This window comes from Neodiprion virginianus, chromosome 5 (assembly GCF_021901495.1).
Source record: "Neodiprion virginianus isolate iyNeoVirg1 chromosome 5, iyNeoVirg1.1, whole genome shotgun sequence".
In the NCBI taxonomy this organism is placed as follows: domain Eukaryota; kingdom Metazoa; phylum Arthropoda; class Insecta; order Hymenoptera; family Diprionidae; genus Neodiprion; species Neodiprion virginianus.
In genome coordinates, this window is record NC_060881.1 from 34,093,857 (window position 1) to 34,108,288 (window position 14,432).

General features: G+C 37.4%; 1 protein-coding gene across 14 annotated transcripts in view; it reads left to right on the forward strand.

Moving 5' to 3' along the window:
• LOC124304415 (plasma membrane calcium-transporting ATPase 3) overlaps positions 1 to 14,432 on the forward strand; it is a 120,832-nt gene that overhangs the window by 23,082 nt on the left and 83,318 nt on the right. For 13 of the 14 annotated variants that reach the window (XR_006908171.1, XR_006908175.1, XR_006908173.1 and 10 more), the window contains one exon: positions 11,142 to 11,166. The exons of the other annotated variant lie outside the window; for it this stretch is intronic. The gene's annotated coding sequence lies outside the window, so the exon portion shown is untranslated. The remainder of the gene's footprint in view (positions 1 to 11,141; positions 11,167 to 14,432) is intronic. 14 annotated transcript variants of the gene reach the window in all.

Genomic DNA, 14,432 nt, shown 5'->3' on the forward strand with positions numbered 1-14,432 from the left:
AACCCGTTTTGCACTAGACGCTTCAACCACTTTGTTAACTTCTGAGGGAACCCGATGTGTGGTACATTAAATACCGTCTGCACTTACAATTAAATTGGTTCGCTGCTCATCGCAAAACTCTAATCTCTGATCTCCTCAATCCTCAAGAACTTTGCAGTTCGTGTCTCATCTGTGTGTGCAGGTACCGTAATTTTTGGCCGCCTCGCGAGAGCGCCATGCGCCATGCGAAATGCGAAATACGTTTCTGTTCGTTCGTCAAGAAAGTCAATATTATGCAAGAAAGTTTTCATTCAACTGAAGCATTCGGACGAATAACTGTTTTCATGGTAATTTTATTACCTGTCGATATGTTACGGATTTTTCGAATCTAAAAATCTGGACTACCTAACCTCTTGATGTTAGAAAACTGATGGATAAAAAAAAAAAAAAAAACTGCACGACGCGAGGAATGATTCGGCAAGATGAAGTTGTTGAATGAAGTTGCGTCAATTATCGCGTGAAATGTTTTTTTTTTCTTCCTCATTCATATATAATGTAACAGTAGTCCCACGGTAAGATATACATATAGCCAAATTATGAAGAGAGGTCAAGTCAACATGTCTACAGCATCAATAAAAATAAATCGAGATAGGAATGTCTTATCCAAATAACGAGAAAGAATTAAATTTTTCTTATATCTTGTATGTTTATTTAATTTTTTTATTTTCTTTGAACTTCACGTTTCTTCATACGTAAGAGAATGATGATGATGATGATGACAATGAAGGTGATGATGAACTAAAATTGATCCACATGAATATATACAGAGTTTCTTTTTCTTTTGAATGGTCCTATAGGATCCTTTGGGCTGGATCGTGAACGTTTATTAACCATTTATTCTGCCGATCGACGGACTCTTTATGATCATTATCGAATTTTATTGACATCGTGAAAACGTGGAGTAGATAATGTTTTGCCCCGCAGAAAATAAATTCATGTAAAGAAAACATATATTATACACTATGGAAGATGGTAAAACTTTCCTCGGACAATATTGACCGAATTTCAAGTTTTTTTAAATATTATTATAATGTCAGGTATGTACATTTCGATGTATTTTCAAATATCTACTTTTATATTCATGTAACCATGAGCACATTTACTATATGTATAATAATTGTACACGCACATTTCTATCTGCAATGTGACACTTACCTCACGTTGTTTATCTTGTTATCAGTACGTTATAACGATAATTCAGTCGATATCGCTGGACGTTCAACTCCTTCAATCTGGAACTACCTTTACAGGAAAACTTGATTCTACAGGCATTATGTTATCGTAAAAAGAAAAAAAAGAACTACTTCACCCAAATCTTTTCAAACCACAAAATATATTTAATGTATTTATAGCACAGTCATGTCACTTTGATGTAACCAATTTTCCCTTTCATCTAACAATGACATCTATATGTGTATTATGAATTATTTTTTTCGATTTCCTCACCGTTTCTACGTATGTAACAATTGACACAATTTACGCACATCGGTGATAACAATAATTCGTACGCATACTGTTACCGCGGGACGACTACATTAATCAACGATTAATTTACGCAGCTTCTGTTTAACTGTGACGTCGGATCTTCAGAGGTTTGCTAATCAAATTCAAGGAATTCAAACAAACGTACCGCAAAGACGTTCACCGCGCGCCCGCCTTCTATCACAAAGATAAAACTAAAAGTATGACGTTTGTTTGATGGCTTTGTACGTTTTAAGTCTTTTTTCTTCTCACCCTTGCCTTTCTGCCCCCCCCCCCCCCCCCCCCCAAAAGAGAAAGAGAGAGAGAGAGAGAGTGAGATAACAATAAATGTTTGAACTGCAGAAGAGCTCACTTGTTTACACATCTATGTAGAGTGACGCACATAACTCTGGTCACAAAAATGGTTAATTGTTTCGAATATACGCGTGTGGTGTACATATTATAACGTGTGTCATAACATCTGCCTATACAGATAGACGCAGATAGATGTCAAAAAAAAAAAGGAAACGACGCGATCCATACGTGTTGAATTTTTTAATTCTATATTAAAGTAAGATGTACCAGTTACTGACCTTGTCCCAATTATTGAGCTTTTTTGTTGTATCTGTTTGATCTTTAGTTATAAAATTACCAGAAAATAAATTTTCAGCGTCTCACCCTGTAGCAATTGGTTTTAGTCATCGAGAAATTCGTAATTTGTGCCATCAGTTTATAATTTTGGAAAATAAAAGGGTCAATAATTGGGTCCAAACGTGTTAATAACTGGTGCACTTACCTTAATGTGGTAAAAATAAAGGTCAGGGCTTTTTGGCACGATTATGAAAAAGAAAACGTTCCGGGGGGAAATTATTCACTGACGAGATAATAATTTCCAATACCGAAATGACAGGCTAACATTGAGTAATATGCCCGCGGCTAACAGATGCGTCAACAATCGCATTTTCTCTAAATTCAGTATCGTTATAATTACCCTCCGACCTGAATAATCCAAGCTCTCGCAATTTTTTTTTTTTGTCACTTTTGTTTTTGAACCGAGATAATTCTTCGACTGAAAATCGGTCAATTACTGCCAGAGCGGCGTCGCGTATGCGGATACACGTTGGCATATAGTTACTCGGGCGAAGTTATATCCTTCATCTCGTTAATTAACTCGATTCCCAACGTCGCTTCGTTGTTAATTAGCTATGGTATAGGCACAAGGTTGATACTGATACGAGCGAGTCCTCGTATACCTATTTGACGGGATTTCCACAGTGCACGATGTATAAACTCTTCCTACGTCCCTGAGAGTGAAACAAAAAAACAGAGGGAAAAGACAAGCGAATAACGGGGGATACAAAAGATCGTGATGAGCAAATTTCGCCCCCTACATCATTTTGTGGAAAGTGCCGTAGAGTGGTGGCTCTGTCGTCTTCATGCTTCGTGCTCGTGAAAATGATAACAATACTACGCTTATTGAGAGATTGCCATCCTTTTTTTTCTGCACTTAATGTTCGAAATGTGAAAATATCATACACTTAATGGCCTGGAAGCCGATCAGTCAATTATTCATCAACAATTTAAACCAGCCCGCATCCACAGAGCTTAATTCTTTTCCCACGGGTATCTTAATGCAAGCAGGGTAACAGCAGTCGGCCTATTACGAGGATGATGGAGTTTACCGACCGAGTAGGCAAATCGTATTTTACACTTTTTTCCACTCATGAGTGAGGAAAGTGTTTTATAATTCGGAAGATGATAGAATTTTGTAGTTGTGCCTGTGCGGTCACTAAAATAAGTTTCGAAAAATTAACCGAAGCAGTGCAGTAAATATTCTTGCAGCTTATTCTTACTCGTTTTGAGGTTATGGCACGATTTCCCCGTACCTGAATCCCATGCTTCTTATATCTCTCCATCAATTTTCCAAACTTTTCTTGGTGGCCACATAACGACGATCATAAACCCCACAATCCTTTTCCAAAGTTGGAAGCAACTTTGTCCCTCGGTGGATGAAAAAGCCTGTGACACGATTTTCAGAATTCGTCGGTAAAACTCGAAGGTCCGACTTCCCCTTAACGTCCGAATGTCGCAAACTCGCGAGAATGATCACTGGCACAGGTAGTCTACATCTAATTTTATAATTCGGAAACTGCATACCGAACGATATTTTAACTTGACCTAGTATAACGTAAATACGGTACAGTACCTACAGCAGCCCCCTGACACTCACCACTGATCGTATGCTAAAAAATTGTACGCGACTTGTCCCCGTTTTTTAGTTCCTCTACGTGGCGCTAGTAGTAGACTTCTGACACGCTCGCTGCCCTCGCTGACCGCGCGCAAGCTCGTCAGGTAACTACTAGCGCCACTAGTGGTGGAAATTGGCGGCAGAATCGAGGGACATTTTGCGAACCACTTTTAGCACCGTGTGTCAGGGGGCTGACCTACAGTACTATAGTTTCTGTGATCCAGCATCCGCTCTGCGTCAGCTCAGCCTGCGACCAGAACTACGCGATCATGCAAGTTTGATAGTTTGTGATTGGTCAGCCACGTCACAAGAAGTGACGCCGTATCAGAAATAAATTCAGAGCTGAAAACATTTTTGGACTACACGCGCAACGTGTTTTTTTTAATCCGCTGCTGTCCCAGAAGTTTTATTAAAAAATTGAGGCTTCGTGTATTGTGTCGTTGATAAATTCTTGGGTTGAGATAACTAAACTACAGATGAAACATGACAATCCCACCTCAAAGAGGAAAATCAATGCTTAATAGTGCGGAAAATTATACTTGACATATTATAATTGATCTGACAGTGAAAGTATGACTAGGAAGTATTTACTTTATGCCAAAGAGGTTTCAGACCGCGCCGTGGATTTACAATCCGTGACATCTAGTGAGGAGAAAATGACTTCTTTTGTTCTTGGAATAGAATGAAAGAACAGAGACAATTAAAAATTTACACTCAGTAAAAATCTGCTGCCCACACAGGTCTGTAACCAAAAAACTGTACAGGTTTTTTTTACATTGTCTTTCATGATTTTCACTCACTGAAACCGGGAAAAATAATCAAAAAGTTCCATCACGTCAGGTTTTTTCTTGAACTCGTGTTTGTAGTTTCATTTAGGGGTGAAACTCTCGTTTGATTCTAAATCTGTTATCCTATTCTCGATTCTAAAAATCCCACGCAAAAGTGATTTCTTATTTTCATTTTATATGTATTAGAGTGAGACTCACGAATAAATACAAGTAGGGTAACAGAAAATGGAAAGTGGAAGCGTCTTCGCAGGTGTATCAAAGAGACGATGAAAAGGTTTCATGGGCGAAAAGAATGAACACGAAATGTTAAATACGTTTCGTAAAGAAATTGTTAGTTTAATTTTAAAAGAAATGCTCGTAGTAATAAAATGCTAGTTTTTTCATTATTGTTATCCTTTTTTTTTACGCAAAACCCTTGTATTTAGCAAGAATACTCTACGTGATAGAGGAAAATGGAAGTGATTATTGGATTCAGCACACTCGAAAATGTGATAATCACCAAAAACATCCCATGCAACTGAGAAAAAACTTTTTTTTTCAGACCTATGCAATTTTAATTCGCATTGAAATTTATTTCACCGTTTCGCGCTACGTGTGTATGGACAATACATATTGTGCCGTGGACGTTTATGTAAGAGAGATTGATCTGGAGAAACCATTAGAGACACGTGTAGGTACGGTTGATGGTTGTGCGTACATTTATGTGTGTGTGTGTCATACTCGAGAATTTGAGAGTCACTGGCCAATACCTACCAAGATGATGTTATTCGGTCTGTGAGCAGCGTATAAATAACCTTTGGTAGCTTTCCGAGTTCCGAGCTCCTGGACCACTTTGAGTTGCACACGTGTCAATTTAGCAGGGAAACCGAGCTGTAGGCACAAGATGGAAGGGAAGTTGGATGGGTGAATGGCGGGTTAGTTACCTACTCCATAAAACCTCACGCTATACTTATAGATAATCTAATTTTGGAAACAATTCCTCTCTCTCTATCTCTCGTTCTCGTTCTCCTTGTCTTTCTTTCGCCGGGGCTTCAAGTATAACGTATTCGCAATTACGAAAAAACGCAACTCAATTTATGAAGGTTGATAACCACTTTATCGCTCAATCAGACCATCGCGCGAATCCGCATATTCGTTTTTCAAATTTATTTCTGTTTTTATTGTTCGCTCCGGGGCTAAGACTCGAAATAAATCTTCAGAGTTTACTCATTTGAACACTACACTGAGCTGGTAGTAAATTCCCGCGAATTTGAACGATTATATGATATAAATATTTGATCATCCATGGAAGAAAAAAAAATCAACAATCCGCACGACTTCTTTTCTTCCCAGTTCCTCTCCGCCTTTTATTGTATATTTACTCTGAAATTTTCGCGATCTCAAATGCTTGACATTCATTATCTGGTTCGTCTGAAATTTCCCTCGATTTCCTCTTGAATTCGCTGAAGGGAGGGTGGGGACACGGATTTGATTTTCAACCGGCGGTACCGAGGCGTCACTCAGTAGTTGTATCGATCATTTAAAATTGACATTCAATTATAACCTGCATCCGTTGGGATTGAAAATTTTGTCGTTCCTCGGACGTACGCGTGGTTGGTTTGAATTTCACGTAGTGCAAATGCCTTCGGGGTATACAGCAGGGTAGAATACGTAGACGAGATTGATTTCCGCTGCACGAAACATTCAACGAATCCGGCTCGCTGTCCTCGTAATTATCATGCCAAGTCATGAAACGGTGATGCACCTTGATGCCTGCATCAACCCTCAAGTCCCCTGAAGGGTTTTTCACAATTATGCGCAGTATTAAACGTTGTTGCTATTATTAATTCACCCTTCAACTCTTCGTTCTCCCTTCTTTACTGACTTCAGTAAAGAATGTTGGGAATATTAGGGTATTTGAATTACGTTATGAATCAAGGGAAGAAAAAGTGGAGAGAATTTAAGAAATGTTGGGTTAATCTATCAAGTTTTACGAGATGAAAGTTAGTAACGTTGGGGTAACTAAACGTTAGATGAGAATTTCTGTTCTATAATTTTGTAATGAGTCTGAAGAACTCAATTTTCCAAAATACTACTGCGTTTTGTTTTTTCGATTTTTACTAAATTTCAGAACGAATTCTAACCTTCCAAAGTAACGATTTTTCCGGGTAATGAGTGAACGTTATACATGGGTCATTCCACCGATTATTGATTGAAGTTGTGCCGGGGGGTCTGAATTCGACATAACAAAATATTTTATTGAAAAGCACATAACAAAGAGAGCTTTCATGATGTTTTTCAAATTTTTTCGTCGAACCCTTTCGCAGGTACAGTAGAACGAAAATTGCAAGATTTCCAATTGTTGACTTGAGATATTAAAAATATCAATCCCTTGTAAAATTTGTAAAAATATATTGAATAATGGTTTTTGTGTAAAAAAATCTCAGCTTCTTGAAAAAAATATTTTCAATTTCCTCCAGTGTCGAGAAAACCCTGAAAAATGAGGTCAAAAAGTAAAAATCGCTTTTTCTACCAATGTGTCATTTTTTATATTTTTTAAAATATTTTTTTCGAAAAACTGTGACGGCAGCACAATACAGATCGGCAATTCATCACAAAACTTTTAACTTTATTTTGCTATTATTGTATGCTTTATTTTAAATATTCCCAAAATAAAAAAATACATTTTCCGTGTAAAAAAGTCTGAACTTTTCGAAAATAATATAAAAAATGACACATTGGTAGAGAAAAGCGTTTTTTACTTTTCGACCTCATTTTTCAGGGTTTTCCCGACACTGGAGGAAATTGAAAATATTTTTTTCAGTACGCTCAGATTTTTTTTTACACAAAAACCATTATTCAATATATTTTTACAAATTTTACAAGGGATTCATGTTTTTAATATCTAAAGTCAACAATTGGAAATCTTGCAATTTTCGATCTACTGTATCTTCGAAAGGGTTCGACGAAAAAATTTGAAAAAAATCATGAAAGATCTCTTTGTTATGCATTTTTCAATAAAATTTTTTGTTATGCAGAGTTCAGACCCCCCGGCACAACTTCAGTCAATAATTGGTGGAATGACCCATACATTAACGTTACAACATTTTTCAACCTCGTCGAGTATAAGAAATCGGACTCATGATTTTGCTGAAAGAAGAAAGTTAGGTTCGAAGGTTATTCAGAAGTAAAAAATTATTTCGCAAAGCTGAAAATTCGATCTTTCATATACCGGTGACTGCTTTTTTCAGTTAGTCGAACGGGATTTTTCAAGAAACAATTTCAACGTGATCGAATCCGTTATATCCTTTCCGCATTTCTCAAAACCAACTCGACACTGTTTCCCACTGATGAACGTTTGCGAAACACTTCACGTCCTTTCTCATTTTTTTTTCACAATTTTTTATCTTCTTTCCGTCTATACCGTCCTCCTTCTCTCTCTATTATCCCTATTTCTTTTCTATTCACACACGTTTATTTTCACGTTCTCCTTAAGGTTTCCAGCGATAACTCTGTCTCGCGGAAGTTACCTACGTTATTCTTGAATTATATTTAGTAATTTTATTATTACCTCATATTATTTTTATAGCGAACTTCTTATTGTATTCACTTGCCTTGTACTGACTTAGGGGATATTTCCCATGGCTGTAATAAACTCTACTCTCTTTCTTGTCACGCACAACTTTATCAAAACACACTATAGACATATATCGACTGATCCTTTCATCCCGAATTGTAAAGCTAGGCTCCCACGGGCAGGTACCGTTTTAAAATTGAAAAGATTCTTCAAATCATCATCGAGTCGTCTCCGCATGCACCATACGTGTACGTACGTATGTAAAATGTATACAAATTACACAAAGACATTGCGGCGTCAATTAGCACGGACGTAAATCAACTATCTGCACATATTCATAACTGTGAATTTTCTTGCATTCCCTAGTCACGCACACCTGTAATTATGCATGGTTTATCCCTAACGTGTCAATCTACCGTTCGTTAAAATATCTCTGCAAATGAAAAACGAGAATGAAACGAACGATATTACAAACGCCACAAATCTAAGAACTGTAACCTCCCTTTTCGAAATATTCATACCTTATTCTTTGCAGCTTCGTACATATTATACTACATCGTTTCAGCATGCGTGCCTAAGGGATATAAAAGGATCGAACCCACTGCCCACAAATTTCAACATGCCGATATACGTGTAATCAGATATATACAGGCTGCGTACGCCGTAAGGCAGTGTTGGGCATATTTGATTTTTTTTTTAAATATTCATTAAATAATTCACCGCGTAATTCAACCCTTCAACGCGTGGAAAACTGGCAAGTCACGGTACACTGCTTGAAACAGTGGAAATTGAATTTTGGCTGGAAGCAGAGTTTGAATTGTGCAACCGACACGCGCGCGCCGGCCGACGAGTACCGGGAGCCGCCACGCGGCGGCGCTGCGGCGCTTCGCTCTCGCGACAAATGTCCGGCCTCGATGTACTTACGTAGGACCGCTAGGGCCAGGATCGATTCCGGCCGGTGGATGTGTGTCGGAAGTGATAAGAGAATCGATTCGGTTAATCGATTGGTTTCGCGTATTTCTCTACGTTGAGAAATGGATATGTCGTGTGAAATGGGAAAAATATGTCTCAAATAATTGAGCTAATTCAATAAAGCTAGCGTCGTCACGTATCGCAGTGAGAAGTGGCCTAGACCCGGTTAAAAATAACGTACTAGTTCCTAATAGCGTTTATTACCGATATGCAGGGCGCTAATTTTGGTAGCTTTTGACTGAATTTTAAAGCGTTCCGTGGCCTCCACGTAATCAGATTAATAGTGCAACAGCAAAATGATTTTTGCTTAATGTACAATTGAGAGGCAGGCGTGTTTACTAATAGAATATCTCCTCTCAATTTAGAATACAAAACAAGTCTAACATCAAATTTTTTCTGGGGATAGTTCTTACGTTACTCACGTTGTCACAATTAATCGAATCGACAATAATTGTATTGTTGAAAAATCGAATAATAATCGATTAATCTAGCGCCATGTAAGATCAATTCTTCAAAATCGTCTAAGAATTTCGCATCACGTTGCTAATCCCATATCCCCTGGAGTTGAGCTACCGATGCGTGTGTGCATACCTACTTATGAGGCGTTACGTTTGCACACGATTAGCTGCATCATGACTGTAAAATCATTGTTATTGGAATTGTTTGTAATCAATTGATCGAGGCAGAGAAAAATGTTGTTATGTTGAACATTGGAAATCATGAATACGAACATGTCAACTGCACTGTCGTCGAAACACTTACTCTATTCTCAGGATTGTGTTTATGTTCAAATCTATTGAAACCTGGCCTATACCAAAACCTGGAAAGCCCTCAATATTGAAATACGTTAATAATTACATGCGTTATGTAACATGCACTGTACGAAACATGATAATTTGCAATTCTTACGGGCGATGCGATCTTCCCGCTAATCTGTCACGTTCTTATCTAATTAAGCAATTGACGCACTTTGCCACATATCGATACGGATCATCTATATTGATTGAAATAAATATAATATTTTTTTTTTTGTCTATTCAAATCTTGATCAATTGTATTATACACTTGTATGTATATGCCAGTCACATACACAACGCGTGAAATGTAAATTGTCACTTCAGCTGTTTGATCTAATACAGTGAATGACGAAAAATTTCTAGCGTTTTCGACTGATCGTCGTATATAAGAAACGAAAGAACAAAAAAAATAAATAAATAAAAAGAAAAAGGAATCAAACAGTACGACTTGTGTACCCACTACATCGGTGGCTGGGAATTCGGAATTCTATATATATCGTGCGTTTTGTCGGGCCAAGGACATTCCACGGAACATTTTCAAGTTTATTATTATCGGGTGGTAAATGCAAGATATCGTTATATCCCCGCGGGATAGGCGTTAGGATTCTTGAGCTTATTATATTAAAAAGAAACTGGCAAACAGCTCTCGCGCAAACTCGTCAATTTATTTTGACTGATGTTTTTCTTCTCTTTTTTCTGTCTGTTCTCGCGTTCGTCTTCGCATAAACTCTATCAGATCGTCATTTTGTTTTATTGAAATACAATCGTCGACGATGATAATAACTATATTCTAAAAATGAATAAAAAAATTCGTACGGCGCGCAACGCATGTGTATAACAAGCAATTTGAATCTTTTAAATCATCACCGAAGTTGCGTTAACACTCGATAGATTATATATATATATATAATATATATATACCTATATGTACACACAAGTATATATATTCGGATATAAATCGGCTCGCTCTGCCTAGACAGTTGCTATATACACAGAAGACGTCCGAGCAATTCTTGGCAATAGTATAAGACGTCTTACGTCATTGAAACGCTGCTACCCCGACGTAATTTTTCTTTTTGATTCGAGCTGATCGTCGTCCGGAAAGGATTTATTTTTGGGAATCGATTTTGTAAATTTGATTAAAATGCAAGTTTCTCAGATTAAAATACACCCTGGGATAATTTCACTAGTTACATATTTTTTATTTAATTTTTACTTTCCCCTTCTGCACGCGCATTATATCCTAAACTTAACTTAGTGTTTCCATCTTTCTGTTGCAGAATAGAAACCTACGACAACCACGAGGTGCGTATGTGAATACATCATTTTTGTTTCCGTGTCTGTCGTATTTTATCGTATCAGAAAAAGAGCGTTATTTTCTATAATTACGTTTGAGAATGACTCCAGGAAGTTGGTGAGAAATTTTATTCTGGTCAAGATAAATCGTCCGTCAGTTTGGTAGTTGAAGATTTAACGTAGAATTATCGTATTCGATGATCGATCGCTTGTTTGTCACCTTTACCAATTTGGTCAGAGATAATTCACACCTACTTTTATATTTCATATAATAGTTTCGTCGGAATTGATACAATATGGATTGCCACCCGTTTCTTGTCTTCATTTTTGTACACCTTTCCCTTAGTGCTGGATAAATATATGTTTCCCCCTTTATTCCCTAAATTTCATGCGCTTGAAGTTGGAGTTTTTGCACTCGGCGCTTCCTTTCATCGTTCTATAATATTATTGCGATAACCGTAAAAGTTTGAAATAAGATTTGAGTTTTTGGCAAGTCGGTATTATATGGCGAATACAGGCCATTAAAAAAATTAACGAAACTTGGGAAAAATGGACCGAAACTGCAGAATGATTACACAAAATTGTAATTGCAAGCTGAAACATAATTGATGCTGAAAATATTCGAAAGACAAAAAAATTCACAGTAGCTCTCATCAATCAGGGTAGAACGAATGTCGTTCTTTTCTTCCGTTTTCTACTTTTTGCTCGAGCTATTCGATGTACACACGTGGATCCAACCCCTCGACGTATATTGGAATTTTCGAAAAAAAGAAAACGAATCCGCAGCACAATAGTCGATGCTAACAAAAGCATGTGACGATCTCCGTGGAGGAGTACTTGATTGTTACGAAATTTTTTAGCCAAATACCTATTAAGCCTTGTTGGCTAAAAATCGATGGCTTTTATTAATTTTGTTACGTGATCACCATTTGAATATTTTCAAACGCTACTGAATACTTGTTGAATTAGTGTGTTCGTGAACTGCGAGGATCTTTGAAAATACAAAACTAGAGAATGCTAGAATTATAGTGAAAATCCTGTAGGTATCGTTACTTCATTTCAAACTGCTTCAAAATGATTAAACAACTAGAGCATTGTTACGATTTCACTTTCGATTTTTTTTTTTTTTGTTCCAACAACAATTTAATGTGCCATATTTTCATCGTGCGATCAATATCAACACAATGTGTTAAAATCAAATATCCTTCGATGCTGACACGATGCAAAAAAAATGTTTCGGTTCATTTATATAAAAATTCGTTTGAAGAAAATGACCTATCTTGAAATCCAATCCGATGAATTTACCAGATTTTTAACCTCGTTATAACGATGTAAAATGCGGCATCGATATTCAAGCTTGTGTTTATAATTCCACTGTCTTCTATTTTTGGAATTTTAAGGGATCTTCGTAGGTTACGGATATAATAATTTCATGAATACACGATCAACAGCTGTCTCGTAATGAAATTAACGAAAATTATCAAATTTTGGCCAACCAAAATTATCAAGACGACGAAAATAAAACGAACTTGCTATGTAATCCCAACAAATAATAATAGAGGTCAACCAAAGAATAAGCACAGTTCTTGCATAGAACACTTTTGGCACGAGATGCAGATGATACGTACAGGTTCAGAAAAAAAATATTTCCTGGAATAAAATTCACGTGTATTGGAGCCGTCTTTCACCGCTCACTCTTTCTCTCTCTCTCTCGTTTTCTCCTCGTAGCAATAAATCGTAAATCCTTTATGCTTCCTTGTAATAACAAGCCGATTGGATCGATCGATAAAATGAGGTGAAACGAAAAATGTACAGAATTATAGACACGAAGAGTTAAAAGTGGGGATTGAAGAGGTTGATGAGTCACGAATCGATACTCTTTCGTTAATTTTATAACTAGTTAGTTACGCATCGAGTATTTATCCAGCTTTTACATATTCTTAGGCTCCGATGATTTCCATCAAAATGGATGAAGAATAGATATTATAATTACCGACAAGATGTAAATAATCAATGTTTCATTTCTAATAGTTTCAAAATTTTTTAGATATCAGAAATATATTCTTCTAATTTTACTATACGATTACTCATTTTATCCAGGAAATCATTCTCGACAATTTCACTAACAAGGAAAGTATGAGGCCCCCGGGTGACGGATTCTGCTGAAACTTCTACAGGAGTTTCCTTGGCCCAATTTATGGAACTCCCGATGTGTAGTTTCATCTAATTGGCCGTACTTCGCTCATTTTGCGATAGATCAGGTCGTCAAGAATTCCGTAATTACTTCACCAGTATTCCGAAATATTTCATTCGTTGAAAATCTATCAGATTGTATAACCACCGAAACTTCATACTTACCGAAAGAATATCATCGCTTGTAGTTACGAGAAAGTCGTGAAATGGGTACATTATAGCAACTATTTAGTATAACTACGATTACGATTATGTCGATGCTGTAGTTTCCGGTTATGCAACATTAATTGTAATTCTACTTGTTTAGTTGACTAAATTATTTTCATCTAAACAAAGCGGTAAAATCGATTTATTCTGTCACGAACATCAAATTATCGCAATATATAGTTACAAGAGAGTACAGTTGGTACAAATGAACGTTCTCAAGAAGAATAATGGTGACACACATGACTAGACTTTACGATTACGGCTGCAAAGCTCATTTTCATTTTGTACCCAGAGCTATATTTTTAGCTAATGGTGAAGAAACAAACACGGTCGAAGATTGTGCATGTACCGTAACCATTGCATGACTAGAAAAATATCTTGCGGTGTAAGCTCTTGAACATGAAATCACCGGAAAGCTATTCGGTTATTTGTCATTATTTTTATTATCGTCGCTGTTGTCATCGAATCAACGAAGACTGAGATCTGAGGCAAGGAAATTGGTGAATAGACGCGGCGGCGATTCCTACACCTCGCGGAAATAGTCATCGAATGATTTTCTACACTGACCTATACCCACCTGGAGGGCGACGCCAGCCCCAACATGCAGAGTGGCAACACGTCTACATCGATTCACCGCCGTTCGCAAGCGGTTCCGTCCAACTCCTGAGAGAGTGTGTGTTCGTTCGCCTGTCGAGGAGACCCATGCGGAAGGTGGGACCGAATACCAGACTGCCAGGGCGTTGGCAAGTTCGATCAATACATGGCCGCCTACCTCGTCGCTCGAAAGGCTCACTCTGCTAGCCGGCAGCCCCAGGATTCCGTCGTTCGCGTTCCGATTTTTCTCTGATAAACTCTACTCCCTACCTCGCCGCTTT